This window comes from Pomacea canaliculata, linkage group LG10 (assembly GCF_003073045.1).
Source record: "Pomacea canaliculata isolate SZHN2017 linkage group LG10, ASM307304v1, whole genome shotgun sequence".
In the NCBI taxonomy this organism is placed as follows: Eukaryota; Metazoa; Mollusca; class Gastropoda; order Architaenioglossa; family Ampullariidae; genus Pomacea; species Pomacea canaliculata.
This window is the reverse complement of record NC_037599.1, coordinates 24,674,305-24,680,470: the sequence shown is the minus strand read 5'-3', so window position 1 is coordinate 24,680,470 and position 6,166 is coordinate 24,674,305. Positions and strand designations below refer to the sequence as shown.

General features: G+C 50.3%; 1 protein-coding gene across 1 annotated transcript in view; it reads left to right on the top strand.

The window, feature by feature from the left end:
- Positions 1 to 3,068: 3,068 nt before the first annotated feature.
- Positions 3,069 to 6,166, top strand: part of LOC112574476 (heparan sulfate glucosamine 3-O-sulfotransferase 5-like) — a 30,584-nt gene continuing 27,486 nt past the window's right edge. Inside the window, exon 1 of the mRNA XM_025255576.1 lies at positions 3,069 to 4,230. The gene's annotated coding sequence lies outside the window, so the exon portion shown is untranslated. The remainder of the gene's footprint in view (positions 4,231 to 6,166) is intronic.

Below are 6,166 nucleotides of genomic sequence, written 5' to 3'. Positions count from 1 at the left end.
ATCTAAAAATAGATCACTAAAAGACAGAAACTAAGCTTTGTTATCCACATTTGATTTTATCTGGCGGTCACGTGTCACCGACTGAACATAAATTACTATTTTTGCCACCTAATAATTTGTGGAGGAACATCATTTGGTCAGAATGAACACATTTGAAATTCCACAGCTTCTTGTTTTGTTTTAAAATTCTTTTTATGTTTTTCGTTTTCAGTTGTAAGTTTCCCGGCTCGCCTCCTGACTCTACAACGCATGCGCAGTGACACCATTTTGGGGAATTTCCGCTATGCCGGTGATGCAGCGCCTCTTTGTGTTTATCATACAGCGCTGATCTCCCCGTGACCTGGCTAATCTCCCTTAGTTCCCTCTTTGGGCTGCAGGTGTGGCGCTAGTGTCACATTCCTCATTACTCTCCTCCTCTTCATTCTCTTGTTGTTTACTTGTTTACCGCGAGATGGCGCGAGGAACGTGACCGCACGACATCAGTGCGCCATTGTTGTAGGAGTCGCCTCATCACCTGCTACTAAGACTGCTGCAGTCAGCACTGCTAAGGTCCACACAAGATGTGTTACTGAGTGAAAGCAGTGTCCTCACACGGATAAATAAATGAGAGTTTTCTACCGAGACACGTGATGACAACGAGACAGAGACAGTGACGTCACGGGAGCGAGTGCTCGCCGTGTTCTCGTCACGAGACCGAGATGACAAATGAACTCGTCTATCCTGGACAGACGGGTGCCGGTGTTCACCCTGATATCGATGTACTCCGCGGGACTAAAGAAGACGACAGGGTTGCTGAGTTCACTCACCCACAAACAACGCAATGACACGCCTCACCGCGCACGCCCTCGTATTTCCCGAACACGTGGCCACGACCAGGGCATACTGTCGATACATACTCAAAGCTGTCACACTTGTCTTGTAACCCAAACCAACAGTTCTGGAATTTTTTTTTTTACTTGTTTCTGTTCAGAAAACGATTCTCAAAACTGTCTGCTGTGAGGCTGACACTGTGTGGGTGTAGGACAGAGATGGCAGGTGATCAGTCGGACCCTCCTGTGATTACTGTCATAAGACGAGACATCAACACTAGGAGAGCGAGAGGATAAGTCTTCTGACTGCAGCACTGACCAGGCAGGGGGCCATTCTTCCCCCCCCCCCAAATGGTTGTGTCTGTGACAGGAGGGATGGGGGCTTCATTTCCGCTCCGACGACGACAGAGGGGAAGGGGTGAGGGTGGGTGGGCAGGCGCGAAGCTCGATAACTGGGACATCATCGATGACAGGCATGTCATCCTGGGGCTGTGGGTGGATAAGCAGGTCAAGGTCCTGGAAGTGGCCTCGTGCTGAGTCACTGGTCACAAGCAGTGAAAGGGAGCTAACTCTGGCTAACTCTCGCTAACTCCTCCTTTGATCAGCGCTCGGCGCCCGGATGTGCATGATGCCGAGAGTGGGGGGGAGGACTGCGGGAAGGGTGTGAGGACAGGGTGGTGGTGCATGAAGTAGGGGCGGGGTTGTGTGGTGGGGATGTCGCAGGATGGTTGTCACGTGCAGCACCCAGCAGGTTATCTCGGGCAGCTCGGCGCCGGGTGTCCTATGATGGAGCAGAGGGAGAAAAATCAGTCTCAGGTGTTCGTCCTTTCTCTTAGAAACCACCAACAGCTTAGACAGCACGAAAACACAACATCGCGGGACAGACAGCAACAACACCTACGACTGCAGCGCTAGTGTCCCACCACATGCAGTGGCACACAAAACACATCTTCCTGAACTTGTATAAACTCTATGATTGCTATAAAACATAATATTTATATAATATAATTATATAATAATTACTGTGTACGCACACTATTGTAGTTACTGTGTAATACATGAGCATCATCGCTATTTACACATGCAATAGCACAATATATAACTCTGATGTGTACACATTGCAGTAACTATTGTCTGCTCACTTATCTGCTGCGGTGAGTCCTTCCCTCATTCACTTTGCTACGACTGTCAGCCTCGGTGGCTCAGAGGTGGCAGAGGGGGGAAGTAGGTCATGTTGTACACCCGTCCCCCGCCTGTACCCGGTTTTTACACCCGCAGACAGCGCCGAGTGTGTCCGCAGCTGAAGGGCTGGAGTGGGGTGGGTGAAGTGGGAGGATTGTTCTTGGGGTGAAAGTAATAAAAGCCAGCCTCAGTGGGGAAAGGGGTGTGACGGGGGCCACTGACCGCCAGCAGTTGAAAGGTTAACACCGCAGCCCACCCACGCTCCGTCCTGCAAGTCTTGCCGAGTCTTCTGTGGTCTGAGTGTCGGTGGATGCTGTGGTCGACCTGCAAGTCTGGTGTTTGTTCCGCAATGACTATAAGTATAAACAGCTGTGTATCCACACCAGTGACAGGGTGACGATGTTAAGTGACGGTGACGATGTTACAAGTGCAGTCGCCATCATCACCTGTCGGTCAACTTCCTGTGGAACAGATGTTCATTGTCTCGCTTGTTGCTGTGAACTGTGTCAGGTGTGTTTGTCGGAGATAACTTGCCCTGCACACCTCTGCCAATGTGAATCGCTTGTTGGTTTATTTGTTTAGCTGCCTGTGGCTTTTTTATGTTTTCTTTGATGTCAACACTCTCATCGCTGTTAGTCTCCTCTAGCGAGGGTCATCAGAGTTTCTTCATTTTTACAAGTCGTCCCTGCAGTAGACTTTACATTTGTACCACACAGCTGTGTGCTTCAACATTTTGCTGCCATTGCTGCTTTGTGATCGTCTGGACATCTTCCTGACGATGTGATCCACGTTTCTCATTATTATTGTGCCCTAGTCACGTGACTCTCCCAGCTGTACCTCTGTCTCACCGACATCTCAGTCTATGAATGTCATCCGACAGAAGACCGACCTGCCACCCCAATGAACACCACGGACAGAGCGACAGGAATGTTGTCTGCTGGGTAATGTTTGTCTGTGTGGGGAGAGAATTGGTTTGGCGAGGAGACATTGTAAAATAAAGAAGCTGACATCGTTGTAATATATACTAGGTGAAATCATCACATATACAAGCTGACATCCCTGTAAGGTAATGTATACACATGTTGTTGTACTTGATTGCTAAGCTACAGCCTACATTTACCTACTGTCATGTCAGGGGAAGTGGGTAAGTCGTCATAGTGTGGTGATGGTGATGATAATGATGAAAGAAACAGATGGTCCATCCGTGTGTGTGTGTGTGCCCGCCTTATACGTGTGTGTGTGTCGACAACACATGCACGCGCAAACAATCCCCTCCACTCCCTACCCCCCAGGGAGCGCTCGCCACACCGCCCTGCAGCAGCCCTCCCGTCTCCCCCTGCCTCTTGTTTGCAGCACTCAGGCCAAACACCATCTCCTGGTCCCACCCTCGTCTGCCGAGAGCACCTCTCCATTCTCTCCATTCTCTCGCGCCTGTGTCAAGCATGGTGCCGCGCCAGTGCCCTCCAAACTTTGCCTCCTGCCTCTCAGGCTTCGATCGAACTTTTGACACTTCCTGACGCTCGCGACACGGTGGGATCCGAACCTTAGAGGCGAAGATTCAGCGATAAAGGACCTCCGCTGTCCTCGGGTGTAGCCCCAAGCTCGGGGCTGAAACATCTCCACGAGATTAAAACTTGAAAAAAAGTCATAATAAAAATAATCTCAGCGCCGTCTGCTTCTCCGCCAACCGTCTGGGAAGTTGCCTCCCGTGATAAGCCCGATGTCAGCGCCAAGCAGAGCAGACGACTGCCGGGGTGTGCAAGTACCCGCCTGCTGCTGGAGAGACCACTGGCCCTGGGTGAGTGGAGGTGGCAGAGCGCACACACGCAGTGATTTGCACGACTGTGGTGCTGCTGCTGCTGGTGCTGCTGCTGGTGTCGGGCGCCTACACCAGTGAAGTAGCCGAGGGGGGCGCCCCCGTCTGGTGTCGCTCCATCACAGCTGGCGGAGGCGAGAGAGAGGCAGCACGCGCACACCAGTGTGTAGGGTACCAACCTCTACCCTCAGTGAAACTCTGTGTTTTGCTGACAGCTACAAGCGGCCGACAACATCCCACACGGGTGGAGTGCGGGGTGCGGGCAACAACAAGGCCTGGATGCCGAGGGTGTCTCGTGTAGCAGCAGCAGCAGCACGGGGAGGGGGAGGCCGACACGGGATGTTACGCCAGGCGAGAAGACAGATGAACCGGAACAGCCTGGGGTCGGCGCCAAGCGTCTCCTCCACTCGGTGGCCGCAGTAGGTAAGTGTTTCGCCTTCAATTATCTCTCGGTGCCAGACTAGTGGCGAGGGGAGGGCTGAGGTGGCACTCATGTGCTGGAGTTTAGCGGATGATCTTGTCTTTAGATGAAAGTGGAGTGTCATGGACTGTAGATGTGTGTGTATATGTATTTATATGTTTGTATGAAATGCAACGAAAGCACAGATGTAGGTGTGTGTGCCGGAGTGTAAAGTCTGTAATCTGAGTCACGTGTTTACTGTTGTTTGTAAAATGAGTCAGAACAATGCCTGAGGCCATGTCTAAACACAGTTCGGCGCAAAGTATAAACAAGTTGTGAGTCTGTGGTTGATGATGAAACCTTCCCCACCTAGCAGACAGTATGAACAGTATTGTGTACACTGTACAGGGTGCACGCATCCACCCAGCGTCTTGTGAGCGACACAATGCCAGGGTAGGTGTGCATGCCCTGTTCTCCTCCAGCACCATGTGAGGAAGCACAGAACAACATCAGTGTACAACAACAAATAAACACACTAGTGTGTCACTTTACCTTCTCATTGTCATCATCTCTACACCACTGTCCTTGTCAGTACCAAGAGGGACGAGGAAAGCGTAGGAGGAAGAACAAAAATGAAAAAAAAAAAAAAAGAAACCCACGGATGGGAGAAGTTCTGTTGAATAACTGGACTAAACACAACCACGTGAGTACTTTCGTGTGGCCTTGACCCATGACACCCAGGTTGCTCCTTAGAGGTTGGCCACCCCGCCAACAGCCGTCCGTGGGAGGAGCTAGAAACTTGTTTACTGACGGGTAGAAAATGGTAAACAGCGCTCCCTCGTGATATCACACTAATAGATAAACCCTCGTGATATCTCAGTTATATATAAACCCTCGTGTTATCCCAGAGAGAGAGAGAGAAATACAGAGAGGAAAAGAGGGAGAGGGGCTGTCAGTGGTCATATTGTTTACTTCGACATTGTGATTCTCAACACCGACAAGGCAGACAAGGGGCTGGGAGATAACAGCACAAACATAACAAGATATATTTAGGTTAGTATAATTATCAGGAGATAATTGTCATGACCCCAAACGTTTTTGTTGGAGCTCCTTGGAGCGGGGGAACAAAAGCGAGACTGAGATGTTGAGCGGAGACAGCTGGCAGGTATCCCCCCCACTCTCCCCTCACCGAGTATTCTGGAACTGTCTTCCACGTGCAGAAAACATGGCGGGTCTTAGAGACCAGCAGGTGCCAGAGTGGCAGACAGTGTAGTGACTACAGCAACGTGTGGTGTGGTCAGTGGTGTGGTTACAGCTGCTGTACAACGTGTGGTGTGGTCAGTAGTGGGAGAGGTCATGGTGTGGTTACAGCTGCTGTACTTTGAATCACGTGAACTCTGTACAAGGAAGACAACCCTACCCACAATGCCCTGTTGCAGTCACCTGCTGGTGACTGTCGCAGACCCACAGACCACGATGCAGTCAGCATCAGACGACTGTTGCCGAGTTCGCTCAGGTGGTAGAAACAGTTCCCACTGACAGTTGTGAGGAAGTAAACAAGTAAAGTTGATTAATATTCATTGATTTTTGTCAACTTCTACAATTGTGTTACTGCAACAATTTCAGGATGGCGAAAAACACGTAAGAAAAAATCAGTAGTAAACATTTATACATTCTCTCTGTCTGTCTCTCTCTCACACACACTCAGAGACCAGAGAGAGACTCATTTTGTTGATGTTTGAGTGCTGACCCTGACTTATCTCCCCTGGTCTCCATGTCCCCCTCCCTCCCCACACTTACCGTCTCCATCACATCTGCCGAGCACGTGACTAGTCAAAAGACAAACTCACTTGAGGCTGGCAGTAGTTAAGTGGATGAGTAGTTTTCATCCTGTCTGTTATCAGTCGGCAACTAAGGGGCAAGTAATCTCATTTTCTTGCTACAGCCAGGGGAGGCGAT